General features: G+C 42.7%; 1 protein-coding gene across 3 annotated transcripts in view; it reads right to left on the bottom strand.

Moving 5' to 3' along the window:
* zdbf2 (zinc finger, DBF-type containing 2) overlaps positions 1-13195 on the bottom strand; it is a 30776-nt gene extending 17581 nt beyond the window's left edge. For 2 of the 3 annotated variants that reach the window (XM_060827633.1, XM_060827635.1), the window contains exons 1-2: positions 13142-13195; positions 5030-5112 (exon numbers count right to left, since the gene is read on the bottom strand). The gene's annotated coding sequence lies outside the window, so the exon portion shown is untranslated. The remainder of the gene's footprint in view (positions 1-5029; positions 5113-13141) is intronic. The other variant, XM_060827634.1, reaches the window with a different exon arrangement.
* Positions 13196-16651: the final 3456 nt, after the last annotated feature.

Below are 16651 nucleotides of genomic sequence, written 5' to 3'. Positions count from 1 at the left end.
TTTCACATTCAATCAAATATCATGGAGATAAGCGGAGAAATGAGACTTCCACTTGTGGGGAGAGTTCGAAACAAGGGGCCACAAATATAAGGGAACCACTTGGAAATCCAATAAGGGATTCAGGACAAATTGGTTTACCCAGGGAGTTATGAAAATGTGGGTTCTTACGACCCCAAGAAATAGGTGAAGTGATCAGCTTCCATGTAGCGTAGGAAATGCTAGATGAGTGCAGGAGGGAAAAAGGAACAGGTTGGCATGCTGATAGGGTGAGATCAATAAGGAAGGAAGTATGTTTATAACACAAATACCAGCATGGAACGCTGGGTAGAATGGTTTGCTTATGTTGTGTTTTGGTTTATCGAAAACCATAGTGTCAGAATAAGAGGACCTGGAGAAGAGTTGTTTCTGACAATTTATTTTCCTTACAAACTACAGCCTGAGACAGAACAGTGATGTCAACATCCCGATGTCAAAATACAACTTTCTTTAGCTCCAGTTGAATTTGGGGAATGGTGGTGGCATACTATCACCGGACGAATAATCCAAAGGGTTAATCCTATTAGGAGAAGGGTTCAAATCCCACTGAGGCAACTGGTGGAATTTTAATTCAATGAATTAAATCCGGAATTGGAAGCCTGTCTCAGTTTCATGATCACCATTGCTATCAATGATGGTCATTAGGATGGCATGGTGGCTCAGTGGTTAGCACTGCTACCTGACAGCACTGACGTTCAATTCCACCCTCAGTCGACTGTGCGGAATTTGCACATTTTCCCGGCATCTGCATGGGCCACCTCTGGGTGCTCCGGTTTCCTCCCACAGTCCAAAGATGTGCAAGTTAGGTGGATTGGCCATGGGAAATACAGGGTTACAGGGATGGGTGGGTCTGGGTAGGATGCTCTTTAGAGGGCCAGTGTGGACTCGATGGGCCACTTGGCCTGCTTCCACGTTGTAGGGATTCTATGACGACATAAAACCATCTGATTCATGAATGTCCTCAGGGGAAAGAAACCTGTAAGCTGTCTGGCCTATGTGTGACTCCAGACTCACAGCAATGTGGTCGAGTCTGAAGTGATCTGTGAAGTGACTCTGGCAAGCCACTCAGCTGGAGGGCAATTGTGGGTGTGCAACAAAGCTTCTTGCCCACTGTTATCAGATTTCTGAATGGACCACTCAAATTTTAAATTGATCTCTCTCTTCGTGCATCTTCTCAGCCGCCTTAACACTGTATTCCTCATTCTGTTTTATTAACCTAATGCCCTTTGTATGGTCTGATCTGCCTGTAGGGAATGCAAAACAAAACTTTTCACTGTACCCAGGTACATGTGACAATAATAAATCAAATTAAAATAAAAAAACGCTGACCTTGTCAATGACACACACATCCTATCAAAGAATAAAAAAAATTACCTTGATCATCTCTGTAACAGTTATCAATTATTAATAGAAGAAAATATAACTAATTAGACTACACACAAAAATATTGCCTTGGGCATAAAGCACTTGGTCGCAGCCTTAGATTATAAAAGGCACTATAAGTACAACTTATTTCCTGCCTCAGCTTAAGATCATTGCTTTCTTATACCAGTAATATCTCCAAAGACAACATGAAAGACTCAAGCAGTAGTTTGTCGATGAAAGTGGTGGCTATGTAAAACTGTACAGCTTCAACCCATGATGTTGTGCTGAACGTGACACCAAATTAGCCTAATCCCTTCTGTCTGCCCATGGTTCACATCCCTCCATTCCTTGCTTATTCACTTATCTAAAAGCCCTGTAAATACTCTATCCTATCCGCCTTCACCACTATCCCAGCAGCACGTTTCAGACTCCTACCATTGTCTTAAAAACATTTGCCTCTCAAATCTACTTTGAAGTTTAATGCATGCCATTTAGTAATAGGCATTTTAACTCTGGGAAAAATATTTTGACTGTCAACCTTATCTATGCCTCTCAATTTTATAAACTGCTATTAGGTCTACCCTCAGCCTCCACCACTCCAGAGAAAACAACTCTAGTTTGTCCAGCCTCTAAGATTTCATACTATCCCTCTGTTGAATTAAACTGAAGGGACATGGAGGAGTCAGTGAATGCCACGGATTCTCTATCTCAGAGAGCTGTCAATGCAAAGTTATTCAATACTTTCAAGGCCGACGTAATATTTTTTAGACTTTCAGGGAAGCATGGAGGAAATGGGAACATGCAGGAAGGTGAAGGTAGCCAGGCTCAGAGCCAGATGGCCTCCTATTTCTTAGGCCTGCCTGCGTAGTAGGAATTTTGAGTTGTTTCCAGATAGCTGTCTTTTGCAAACTGCAACACATACATACATACAAACAAACAAAGGTCTGAAAAGCATGAAAGCAGACACTGAAGTTAAGTGATTCTATCATCCAACATGTCTCCCCAAAGAATCATAACAGAATCATTATGGCATAGCAGGACATGTTGCAGGATTTGAAAACAGAACGTTTAGGATATAAAGAACTTGGTAAATTATATTCATGTTAATAGTAGCTCTGTTCCAGGTAAAACCAGAAGGTGCTTTGCGTGTAACTCTAAATTGCACATAACCTATCCCTGTCTGAGTGCGAGCAGTGAATGGCAATGACCAATACACAAGTGAAGGGGAAACAAAACTTATGAATAAGATTACCTGAACTCCCCTTCTTCCCTTACATGTACATCAAAGCCTTACTTATCCTGTTTATAAAGATGATGCTTTGAGAATTTTCAATCCTAGTTTTAACAGGAAACTAAAAGATAATTCAAAACTCTGAATTAATGACAGAGTCGTAGAGTTATTCAGCAAAGTTCAACTCATCCATGCCAACCAGATATTCTAAATTAATCTAGTCCCACTTGCCAGCATTTGGCCCTTATCCCTCTAAACCCTTTCTATTTATATACCCATCTGGATGCCTTTTAAATGTTGTGATTGTACCAGTTTCCACAACTTCCCCAGGCAGCTCACTCCATACACGCACCACCTTCTGCGTGAAAAAGCTGCCCCTTAGGTCCCTTTTATATCTTTCCTCTCTCACTTTAAACCATGTTCTCTAGTTTTGGACTCCCTTACCCTAGAGAAAAAGAACTGAGCAATTCGCCCTCCCCATGATTTGTATAAACCCCAATAAGGTCATCCCCTAGCCTCCGAGGCTCCAGGGCAAATATCCCCAGCCTATTCAGCCTTTCCCTGTAGCTCAAACCTCCAAACCCGACAACATCCTTGAAAATCTTTTCTGCATCCTTTCAAGTTTCACAAAATCCTTCCTATACCAAAAATTTCTGTTTAAAATGGGGGCTGCTGGATGCATGACAGTGAGGGGAAAAAAAAGGATCTTCCACAGGCTGTTGAGAAGATTAAAGACAAGACAGCTGCAAGATCTTAAAAGTCTTGAGAGAAGTTATTATAAACAGCAAACCGAACAGCGTCATTCTAATGTACAACCATGGTGGTGGTGTTTTGGGACGGGGGGGGGCTAGTGAAAACAGTGAGAGAGACGAGAATGGAAATGTTATGAAAAATGTCTTTGCCAGCAAGAAAGGGTATAAAAATCAGTGTTTTTACGTTTGAGGAGGTAATCCACACTCTCCTATTATTTTGGAGAAGTTCAAAAAGCATTGGTCTGTTTATTGTAAAAAAAAATTCACAGTTAAAACAAGAATTCAATATTCACCGTATCTACGTTCTGCAAACAAGAAGCCTACTATAGCAAAAAGCTTATGGGTGCACTGGCTCTGATAACTTACAGCAAAGCTACAATGTCAAACCCAGCCAGGAGCAGTTCCACAGCCCCCAGCCATTCTGCAGGGAGTTGGCCTTATGGAGTCATAGAGATGTACAGCACGGACTAGAGGACAATCTCTACTGACAACTGCTATATCCTTGACAAGAGGGAAACAAGCTAGGTGTTCAACCCTGTCACAATAGTCCAAAAATCAGCATCCATGCTGTCATTTTTGTGTGTATGTAATTAGAAGAAATCAACACACATTCAGGCATATTGAACCAAAGCAATTTTGCTGATACAATGCTTTCCATCTCAAGGGAATTAATTAAGTGCATTGGTTAAACAAGCTTAAAATAAAACCCAGAAAACCTAGACCACTCTTACTATTGAATGCTTGATATCAAATATCCTGAAAATAGGAACGTGAGATGTTGAAAATGGAGTCTAAAGATTTAAAAAGACTAAAAGCAGCCGATACCATTGCCTCACAAGGCAGCTTGGCACATCGTCAGTTGTTTACATAAGGCCCTTTAATGACCTCCCTAGTGAAGCTTATTTAGTGGCTTCTTTCAGTAATTGCAAAAATATTCTACTCAGCTATTGTAGTTCATAAACACTGCTTCCAAGAGCAGGGGGGCTGTGCGCCAAAAATAAAAGGGAACGATATTTTTAATATCGCCTTTCTTAACCACAGGACATCCCAAAATGGTTCACAGCCAACAAAACCTTTATTTTGAAGCTCAGTCACTTGTGAAATTGGTTGCCCTGTTTCCCATGTTAATAAAGGCAGACAGAGCATGCTCAGTGTAATGCATCACCCAAAAGATGATACCTCCGACCTCTCCACTGATTAGCACACCCCGTGCGACAGTGTTGGAGACCCTGGAACAGGAACCTGAACTCATGACCTTCTGAACCTGACAGTAGAGTGCTCCTGACTAGAGGGCAGCTGACACAGGACATGTAGTAACCCAAACCCACCGAGTCAGCAGCAATGCTCTGCCAAGGAATAATATGAATGGATGAGTGACTTCATTTAAAAAAAAGCAGACAGACACACATTCTAAGAATTTGCTGAGCATTTACACAGCAGAATTGAGCCCTCCATTTTATAAAACCTGTTGCTCAATTACTGATCAGTGCAACCGAGTGATTGCTGAGGAAAGAATAGATTTCGCACAGTGTTCCAGCATTGGGATTGACCAAGGAAGGGACAACAAAATCATTAAGTTTGAAGGAAATCTCACTTAATGCAGAGGAAATGGGAATCTGTCGACTCCTGGGTTTTGTTGCCTTACCTTTCTCTCTCTGGAGTGCAAACAATTCATGGATTTGACCTGGTTGGTACCTCACCCCAAAAAGGCATTCTTCAAGTGCTGCTCTGAAGAAGTGAATATGAACAAGTTACTCGTGCAATGAGCCCGACCCCCGAACCCCACAGGTCACGGGATATTGAAGCATGAAGAAACCCCCTCACTACTTTCTCAGAAGGATGCATTGCGGACAGAAAATAAAACCCAAAAAATGATCCACCTGTATAACGCAGTACTAAATCAGCTCCAACCACACTGAGCCAAAAAGACAGAATTAAATTGTCCTGAACCATGAAGTGGTCTCTGTTCCAACGGCGTATTTTAACGCAGATTTAAAATTGGTCCTGAGCTACAACATAAAATATAATTCAGCTAATAGTGAGTGTAAACGTTGCTAGCAAATCCATTCAATCGCTCACAGAACTAGGAAACATGCCAGGTCAATCTGAGCACCCCGTGTTACTGAAAGAAACTGGGTCAGAGTGTTACGTACAGTACATGAATGAATAATATCTAACCCATTCAAACAGTTGCACCAATAGTCATGTGAGGAGGGTACATTAATCAGTCAACAGCATATAATTATACAACACAATGCAGTACAATATCCCATGTCACTTCACAAAACCAGAGGAAATGTGACACCCAGCCCACGTAAGGGGACATTCGAACAGAACTGGCCAAAGAAATAGGCTTTCAGAAGCATCCAGGAGATGGAAAGAGGCAGAGGTTTGGTGAAGTTGTTATGCTTGTGCCTACAGCTTTCTAGACTCAGTCACCAACAGCGGAGTAACAAAAGAAAATGGATCGGACTAGAGATCCGGAGATTGGACAGGTAAAGTCATATGCCCACTTACAAATGAGGATGAGCGTTTTAAAACTGGGCTGTTGCTCAACTGGTAGCCAATGTAGGTCAATGAGTATAGGATGACAAGAGAACAGGGGCCCTTACCTTTGTCACTAGGGAGTGACATTGGACTTGCTCTGCCAGTCGATTTGTGTGTCAGGGCTGGAATAACTCGATGCCCTAATAAAGATCAGTTTTTTTCTTAACATGTCATAGTTTGTGGAAATTGCAGTGAACATTAAATTGCAGCAAGCTATTTTGTGTAATGGTGTCGCTGCCGAGACCATGTTGCACAACAATAGACGGAGAATGTTTACAGCAGAAACATTCTAAACCTACACCACACAATAGACCAGGGGAATGCTCATAATATCAACATTCCGAGCCAACACCGCATGCCAAACACAGCCACACGGTGGGGAGGGCTCCTGCCCACCGTGCCTCACTGAAAGAGCTCTCCAATTAGAACTGCTCTTTCACCATCCTCCTGCAGATATCTCTAATGAAAGCATGAACTCAATTCCCTCTTGAATGTTGCTATGAAATCCACTTTCATCGCCCTTTGAAGTAGGTGCATTTCAGCAAACAACGCACTGAACCAAATGACCTCCCTCACTTGTTCTCTTGCACGTTATTGTAAATTTCTGGTTACCGACTCATCTGCTGTATCAAAACTCTTTGTAATTTTGAATGACTCTAACTCTCCCTTGAACCTTCTCTGCTTCAAGGAGAACAGTCCTAACTTCTCCAGCCATGTTGTGCTGTCTACTGGAACTGTTCAGAGACATGTCCTCTTGTAACTTTGCAAAGGCCGCTTTTGGATTATACTGAAACCTAACCTTTATTCAGAGAACAGTGCGGTTAAAAAAAATTGAAAGCTAAATTAGTTTTTAAAGTTACAGCAACTGAAATTAAAAGATGCACCGTTTGATTAATTTTTAATACTTTAGATTTCATTCAGAGACCAAGCTGCGCACCCATCTTCATCCAAAAACCAAGCTAGGCCAACACATTAAAATCCAAAATTACATATAGCTAGAGACAGCATTTGACTTAACTTGGAAATGAAAATTGCAAGTGACATGAAAGTTGGTCACGTGGTTCACAATGATATCAATAACTCGGTTGGGTGAGAGGCAAATAGAATTCAATCCACAGAATTTTAAGCATTTTGAAGGAAAGCAACCACGGAAATACCCCAAGGAAGATACTGGGAGGGACAGAGGAAGTGCATGCTCACAGATCCCTGAAAGTGGCAGAACAGGTAGGCAGGTGGGGCATAGGGACGACATAGGAAATAGAGCTGTACGGCTCGGAAATAGACCCTTCCGTCCACCTTTTCCATGCCGACCAGATATCCTAAATTTATCTAGTGCCATTTGCCAGCAGTTAGCCCACATTCCTCGATACCCTTCCTATTCATATACCTATCCGGATGACTTTTAAATGTTGTAATTGTACCAGCCTCCACCACTTCCTACGGCAGATCATTCCATACACACACCACCCTCTGTATGAAAACATTGCCCCTTTGGTCCCTTTTATACACTTCTCTTCATTGTGTGAAGTTTTGCATGTGAAGCAGGGCATAATGCTGAAGCTATACAAGACGTTGGCCAGTCCACAGCTGAGAGCTATACTTACATTCATAACACAGCTGCCATAGTTAGAGTGCAGAGGTTATTTACAAGAATATCAGCAGGGTTTGAAAGTTCCAGGTCGGAGGAGAAATTAGAAAGGCTGAGATTGTTTTCCTCAGTACAGAGGAGGCTGAGTAGTGGCTGAACCAAGGTTATGAAATGATGAGGGGCTTGGTTAAAATGGACAGAGAAGACGTCTTTCCAGGGGCTAAGATTTAAAGTGATCAGTAGAAGACTTAGAGGGGATATGAGGAAACTGTTTTTCACCCAAAGCGGGAAATAACTGTCAAATTAGGTGGGTGAGGGAGAAACCCACTCACTTTGAAAGGATCCCAGCTGTGCATCTGAAGCTTCATATCCTGTAGGGTAATGGACCAGATGCTGAAGGGTGTGATTAGAACGGGTGGCTGGTTTATTTAGCTGGGGCAAACACAATGGGCTAAACAGCCTCTTTTTTTTTGTACCGTAACCAGTTTATAGGTTCTAAGAACACTAACTTGTTTATTTCAGTGTGGGCATCACTGGCTGGTCAGCATTTATTGTCCATTCCTAATTGCCCTTAAGAAGGTAGTGGGAGCTGACTTCTTGAACTGCTGCAGTCCACCTGCTGTGAGTTGATCCATAATGCCATTATGGAACGAATTCCAGGATTTTGACCCAGCAACAGTGAAAGAATGGTGATATATTCCCAACGCAGGACGGTGAGTAACTTGGAGGGGAACTTGCTAGTGGTGGTATTCCCATTTGTCTTTCCAAATTTGAGGAAAGACATTCTGGCTATTGAGGGAGTGCAGCGTAGGTTCATGAGATCAATTCCTGGAATGGCGGGACCATCTTATGCTGAAAGATTGGAGCGACTGGGCTTGTATATCCTTGAGTTTAGAAGACTGAGGGGGGATCTGATTGAGACATAAGATTATTAAAGGATTCGACACTCTGGAGGCAGGAAACATGTTTCCGCTGATGGGTGAGTCCCGAACCAGAGGACACAGCTTAAAAATAAGGGGTAGGCCATTTAGAACAGAGATGAGGAGAATCATCTTCACCCAGAGAGTGGTGGCTGTGTGGAATGCTCTGCCCCAGAGGGCAGTGGAGGCCCAGTCTCTGGATTCGTTTAAGAAAGAGTTGGATAGAGCTGTCAAGGATAGTGGAATCAAGGGTTATGGAGATAAGGCAGGAACAGGATACTGATTAAGGATGATCAGCCATGATCATAATGAATGGTGGTGCAGGCTCAAAGGGCAGAATGGCCTACTCCTGCACCTATTGTCTATTATCTGCTGCACTTGTCCTTCCAGACAGAAGCGGTCGTGGATTTGAAAGGTGCTGTCCCATGGTCTTTGACAAATTTCTGCAGGAACCCAAATGGACTATTTGGCCTTTAAGCCTACGCAATCTTTTGTGAAGGTCATGGATGATTTTATTGTGATCTCAATAAACTTCTGTTCTGCTACTGTTCCCACTCCTGCATACCTTGATTTCCTGGTCCATCAAAAATCTAATTCAGCTTGAATATAGGATCAGAGCACACTGTTAAGTAAACATTTTGAAATCAGTCTTATCCACAAACACTGTCAGCATTAAGCAGCAAAACCATTGTTGGGGGCAGAGTGAAACTCATACACCTAATAGTCAACTCGTCTGGTATTGACCAGCCATCCCAAAGTGACCTAGTCCCATTTGCCAGCATTTGGCCCAAATCCCTCGAACCCTTCCTGTTTGTGTAGCCATCCAGCTGTCTTTTAAATGTTGTAGTTATAACCCCCTCCATCACTTCCTCTGAAACTATACATGTCTAAATCAAGAACACTGAACACAAGCCTAAAATACTTCAAATGCAATGCAAACTATTCCAAGTGCGAACAACTTTGAATATATTGAATATGCATCTTTTTAAAAAAACTGTTTGGTCTAGTTGGTCTATATTAACTCAAATTTCCATCTTCAAAAGTGCAGAATAAGTGGTCACCCATATAAGACAAAGATGAGGAGGAATTTCTTCTCCAAGGGTAATAAATCTGCAGAAATATATACTGCAGAGTGCACTCAAAGCTGGATTATTAATTATATTCAAGGCTGAAATAGACAGAATTTTAAATCAGTCAGGGAATCAAGGGGCATGGAGACAAAGGCAGGAAAGTGCAGTTAAATCAGCTATTATCTCATTGAATGACAAAATAAACTTGATGGGCCAAATTTGTCCCATGTCTGTAGCCATCACCAACATATGGAATGGTGGGGACAAATAAGATTCCTTATGACGATAAGTGCCACATTCTCACCACACTCCAGCCACAATTTCTTCCTGAATCTAATACTGATAAACTTGAGTTTTATTTTGGATAAATTCAGAGAGAGAAAATAATCTGATCACAACCTAGGATATGATAAAAACACAAGCTGATCATAATCTTCTTGCAGAGTAGTAATTAAGTCAAAGTTGCACCCTTGGTTTTCAGTGCATTTGGGAGATATAGTTGACTACACAACATACTGGAGACCATCCTACAACTTCAGACAATCAGAGCTCAGCAATTGCACACTTTCTGATCAGAAAATTAAAGGGTGAAGGTCTGGTCCGCTGTCTGGATTATATACTAAGCCTTACTCCAGTGCTACCTTTTCAGTTTAGATCTAAAGAGGTCCAATCTACTCACAAGTGGACAGAAAAGATTAGTGATACTATTGCAAGATTACTCTTCCTGGAGCCCGGGGCATTGCTTCCCCTCTATCATATACCCAGGAATAGATGATCTTGGTTGACAGAAAAAGGGATTTTGTCTAAGTTTGTCTTGCAATAAACGTTATATTTGCAAGAAATACAGATGATCTTTTCATCATATTATCACTTGGATGTATGCAAATTGTTTCCAACACAAACAGTTGCTTAATATCAAAAAGTACTACATTGTCTCCAGATGCTTTATAGCCATCGGGAGATTATATAGTACCTTGCACAAAGTGCAACATTTTATTTCAAATTTAACATTTAAAAGAGTAGGAGTTCGGACTAGTTTTCCCAAATATTGAAACTGCAAATTCATTAAATAGCTTATTATTAAAACTGCGTTAATGGTCAGTTAAATGTGTACAGCCTCGCAGTTCGCACTTTCAAAAACAGACTGAAGTGATAATTGGTGCAAAGGTAGTCCCAATCTAGGGAGAAAAAAGACGTGTTTAATTCATTCACAGGCTGGGCCAACATTTAGTTCCCATCTTTGGCTGCTGTTGAGGTGGTGGTAGTGAGCTGCTTTCTGAATCTCTGCAGTCCATGTGGTGTAGCTACATGCACAATACTATTGGAAGGAAGTGACACAATTTTAACCTGGAGCCACTGAAAGAACAGTGCAATAGTTGCAATCAAGTATAGTTTATGGCTTGGAGAGGAACTGGTGTTTCCCAAGCATCTGCTACCTTTGTGCTGTTGTAGGTTTGGAAACTGCAAACGAAGGAGACTTGGCGAGTTGTTATAGTTGGTCTTGCAGATGATATGCACTGCAACTGTCAGCAGTTATGGCTGCATAGGTATACAAAAGCAACATCAACATTAGATTTGAAATTTGAAGGGTCTGTTCAGCAGTCTAATAACAGTAGGTAAGAAGCTGCTTTTGAAACAGTTGGTCCACATGTTTCAGCTTTTATATCTACTGCCTGATGGAAGAGATTATAAATGGGGTGAAGTTTTTGATAATGTTGACTGCCTTTCTGCAACAATGAGATGATGCACAGTCTTTAAAGAGTGAGTTGTAACAGAATTACCAGCATCTAATCTTCTCGGATGGCAACTTTTACCTTATTACTGTGGCCAAAGTCCCAGAGGATTATCAGGTTGTTCTCACAGGAGATGAGTGGTGTGGCCTAAGGCGAGGTCACAACTCCTCAGGTAAGGTACAGGAATTGAACCGCTGCTGTTGGTGCCATACTGCATCATACACCAGCCAGTAAACTCCTATCCACAGTAGTATCCATGCATTAACACATGAAGATCACTGAGCCCATCAGCTATAACCCAACCATTTTCACAATTCCAGTTTGAGGTTAAAAATAGTACCAATTTTTGTATTTTCTTTGGTCTATAACTTCAAAAGATTACCAGTACTCGTATCACATTACTTCCGAACATCTCACATCTGACAACTGAAGGGCTCTTGTGGTGCAGTGGTATTGTGCTTAAAAATGTGTTGCTGGAAAAGCACAGCTGGTCAGACAGCATCCAAGAAGCAGGAGAATCGACGTTTCGGGCACAAGCCCTTTGGACCCAACCAGGACAACCAGTACCTACAACAAAGCTGAAGCCTCCAGCAACAGACCTCCCTCCGGATCCTCTGCAAGAAGGGCTTATGCCCGAAACGTCGATTCTCCCGCTCCTTGGATGCTGCCTGACCTGCTGCGCTTTTCCAGCAACATATTTTTAAGCACTGATCTCCAGCATCTACAGTCCTCACTTTCTCCTGCAGTGGTAATGTGCCTACCTCTGGGCCAGGAAACCTTGGTTTAAATCCCACATTCTCTCAAAGTGTGTAATAAAATCTCTGAACTGGTTAATTAGAAAATATCTGCATCGAATGACAAACTTGGAATCACCAATACCTGACAGTGCAAAACCTACCAGGCTGCCACTGGATCCCTGCCACAAATTCAACATTAAAAGATGGACACTGCAGCTTAATACGAGACTGCACACTGTCAGCTGTCAACTGCAGACCTCAATTCAGTTAATGCAGGGAGAGAAACACTACTTGCTGGCTTCGAAGGCGCTAACACAAAAGTAACTCCCCCCCCCCCCCCAAACGATAGGGGAATTGGATCAAATTAAAATATCTTTATTCGAAATAGGCCTAGCTTCTGCTGTCAAACGTGTGCACAACATTGGTTAATCTTCGGGCGGAGACGAATAGAATTTTGATTTGATACCAGATGTACAAGCTTTGATCAAAATCATTTGCTTACAGCTCAAAATATATTTTACAAGACCATCAGTTACAGTCTTTAAACACACAGGAAGCAGAAAGTTTACATTGACTGTTAGACGTAATCAAGCTCAGCCAGACGTCTTCAGTAAACGCAATTGCTTATTCTGTCTCTTTAGGAATGGCCTGCCTTAAAAGCTTCAGAAAACACGTTTAAATTGTCACGCTTGAGCTGCACGAGTAACACTGGTCTCCTTCCCCCTTCTCGACCATTGACAGCTCAGCAGTTGCTTACAGACCGGGAGGCGGGGGGAGTTGGGAGGAGGATTAAGATTCCGGTGTTGAGGTCAAGCGAATCAAAACAAATAGAATTCGCGTTAAAGAAGATGGGTTGCCTTGGTGGGTGGAGTAGACAATTGTTCAAATGCATTTCAACACTACCACCTCAGCTCCCCGTGCGAAAATAAAACCAACTCTTGAGCTGATGTGTCCTCCCTTGGGGCTTGAAAGATACACCGTGCAAGTTGCAACATTGAAAGTAACAAGTAATTGAGCGTTCCACGCGTGGTACTTCGGGTTCGCCTCGCTCGCGCGCGCGCACGTCTCTCCCAGTCAAGTAGTCACTTCCCACATTGAACACCACCACCTCCCCCCTCCACCCCCAGGCCCCCAGATACACAGCGTCGCCCCCTCCCCTTACCGTGCCTTTCGAGCGCGCTGAATGTGCTTCCACCCTCACGGTCAGAGTTCAGCTGCTTCCTGCTCTACTTCCTGGCCACTCTTAAAGGGGCTGCAGGGCGATTTACTGGCCGCCGACGGGGAAAACGCGGCCGCGCCCACCGTTAAAGGGATCCTCGACTTCATGTTTGCTACAGGCCCGGGAAGGAACGCCCGGATGGCTGCCACTTAGAAAGCCGAGGAGAAAGAAAAGGCAAATTTCTGTTCCTTTCCCATCCCCACCAAGCACAGCAGCTTGACGTTTAAAAAAAAAGAACAAAGCGCTGAAAGCACTTGGAAGTGCCAGCAACTGGGGAAAAAAAAAGCAAAGATGAATATCTGAAAACAAAACCTGCCATCGGTTTTGGCAGAATGCATTTCAAAGTGTTTCATTTGATTCTGGATGCTCGAGCGTAGTACAGATATTCAAAACTGACCGGGAATTACAGGGAAGATCCTGGACAGGGATAATTTCAGTATTTATTCCGCATTAGCAACTGCAGATGGGACACATTTAGGAATGGACCATAATAAGACCATAAGGAGGAGCGTCGCTGGTCGGGCTGTTCAGGTCCAGTTGGAACAAGTCAACGACCAAGGCTCACCCTCCTAATTTCTCAACACAAACGGTGTGTTAGATTCTCAGTGCAGCCGTGGTCACACTAAGATGGTGGAACTTTTGCCAGGTAATTGTCAAGGCAGACGACAGATCTTGAAGCAAAAAGGTCGAAGATTGCGACACTTGGAAGAAACAACGGACGAAACAGCAGAAAGATACTAAACATCCTTATCACTTAGATTCGAGAATTAGCGTTTAAGATCTGGATTCAACACTCAGCTATTTTCTGATCGGGATTAACAACAATTAAATGCCATCCTACTGCTAAGATATTGACAATTCTGCAGCTATGATAGGCACTGATGAACGGCAAACAAGTCGATCCCTTCATTGTGAATTAAGGCATTGACGAAGCCAATGCGACACAGCACTGATGATCATTTTCCCTCAAATCAGCGAAATCAGTGATTTTTCTCTCTTCTAGGACTCTTACTCCTGAGGAGTTAGTTGAACCCTGTCATGTACGGATATCAAATAAGTCGAAACACTGTTTAAGATAGGTGAACTAATTGCTGAGATAGGACTTGCTCGGAGCGAGTGTTTCACTCTTACAAATCATGCTACTTGGTGGGTGATTTAGTCGGGAAGCATCAACTGCAAAGACACGGGCGCCGACAGGGCTCAGTACTGTCACTACACAACGTGCAATTGGTCAGTAGAAATGGGAGTTCAGTGGTTGAACAAAAGTTGTCAACCATTAAACTCAAGGCAGTCTGGATTGCACCGGCTCTTCCAGCATTTACCCCTCAAACCTGCAGCTCTGCCAATAAGTGTTTTGTCACAAAAAAATTGCTGCAGCTTAATTTGAGTGTTCTACACATCGTTGTCATGGACTAAAAGGTCAGTTCTACAGCTTAAAGATTTTATTTGAGACATTCTAGCAACTACATTTAGTATAATGCCATCACCACGTTATGACAGAACACATTTAAAGTACAAAACAGGCTTTGTGCATGATTCTACGAATATATTACTGCAAAAATAACTTGCATTTGTACTGCACCTTTGACAACCTATGTCCTTAAAACATTAACTTTTCCAAATTGAAACTAGGCAATCAATACAACAGGACAACATCAGAGTCAAAGTTGTGTAGAGCAAGAAAAACTAGTCATAAGAATAAAGAATAAATTTAGCCAGTTCAATGTATAACTAATAATGTTAGCTAGCGCTGGAACAATTTAAAAAAAACCAGGGTCAGACAGGGCACATCTTAACTGAAAAATGGCACTCAGCAGTGCAGCAGACCTTGAGTACACATTGGACGTGACTAGATGGCACTTGAAGTCTCTGAACTGGGACTCAATCTAGTACCAACAAAAAGATGGCATTTAAAATGTAAATGATTTCACTTTCACTTGGTTAAAGTGTGCAAGTATGCACACCAGTGAAGCACACAATCTGCAGAAACAGCCTGAAAAAGGCTGAGTCCAGAGCGTGGTGCTGGAAAAGCAAAGCAGGTCAGGTAGCATCCGAGGACCAGGAGAATTGACATTTTGGGCATAAGCCCTTCCTCAGGATTCCTGCTGAAGGGCTTATGCCCAAAACACACTCCTGCTCCTCGAATGCTGTCTGCCCGCTTTGCTTTTCCATTACCACACAACTCTGATCTCCAGCATCTGCAGTCCTCAACTTTCTCCTTTTAAAAAAAAGGAGAGGCTTTCCATTATGAAAAGCTCAGTTAAGAATGCAGAAACCATTTTCTATTGCAGGGAATAACGCAACTACTGATCAACACAAGTTACTAAGAAATTCAGTAGGGAATTCAGAAGAAACATTCACCTATGCAGGAAAAACATGGGGCTTGTTATATGCAATGGTTGAAGAAAGAGTTTGGATGCATTTAAGAGGAAAGAAAAATCAGGTGGAAAGATGGAGATTATTCAAGGAGAACACAAGTACTGATACTGGCAGCTCATGGAATGGCCTAGTGAACAAACCTAGGCAGCATTGTACAACGTAGGTGATAGTCTATGTCCATGGTGGGCGGCACGGTGGCAAGCACTGCTGCCTCACAGCGCCTGAGACCCGGGTTCAATTCCCGACTCAGGCGACTGTGTGGAGTTTGCACATTCTCCGTGTCCGCCCAAGTTTCCTTCGGGTGCTCCGGTTTCCTCCCACAGTCCAAAGATGTGCGGGTCAGGTGAATTGGCCATGCTAAATTGCTCGTAGTGTTAGGTAAGGGGTATGGGTGGGTTGCGCTTCGGCAGGTCGGTGTGGACGTGTTGGGCCGAAGAGTCTGTTTCCACACAATCTAATCATATCCCTTAGTAATTTTAATGGGCAAACTTGTGGCAGACAGTGAAAGCAATTGTGAGATTATTTTGCATCAAAGGATCCTTTCTAGATGGTACATTGTGAAATACAATGAATGTCCAAGATGACTTGGTGGTTCAGGCATAAAGATCTTGAAGGTGCTACACAAGTGCAGAAAATGGCACAGTGGCTAGTACTGCTGCCTCAGCACCAGGGACCCAGGTTAAATTCCCACCTCAGGTGACTGTAGAGTTTGCACATTCTCCATGTCTGTGCGGGTTGCCTCCCACAATCCACAAAGCAGGCTAGGTGAATTGGCAAAGCAAAATTGCCCAGTGTTAGATGCTTTAGTCAGGGGCAAATATAGAGTAGGAGAATGGGTCTGGGTTGGTTACTCTTCAGAAGGTCAGTGTGGACTTGTTGGGCTGAAAGGCCTGTTTCCATACTGTAGGGAATCTAATCTAATCAGGAGCAGAGTACAAAGAAATTTTACTGCAATTACGAGCAACTGTACCAAGAACACTCACTCAGGAGTACTGACAGCAGATCTGGGGACCACACCTTGGAAGGAGTAAACACAACATCCATCTTAAACCTGCTTGATTTTGAATTTTAAGA

The sequence above is a fragment of the Hemiscyllium ocellatum genome, chromosome 7, assembly GCF_020745735.1.
Source record: "Hemiscyllium ocellatum isolate sHemOce1 chromosome 7, sHemOce1.pat.X.cur, whole genome shotgun sequence".
In the NCBI taxonomy this organism is placed as follows: domain Eukaryota; kingdom Metazoa; phylum Chordata; class Chondrichthyes; order Orectolobiformes; family Hemiscylliidae; genus Hemiscyllium; species Hemiscyllium ocellatum.
Note: the sequence above shows the minus strand (reverse complement) of the source record. Positions and strands in the feature narration are given on the sequence as shown.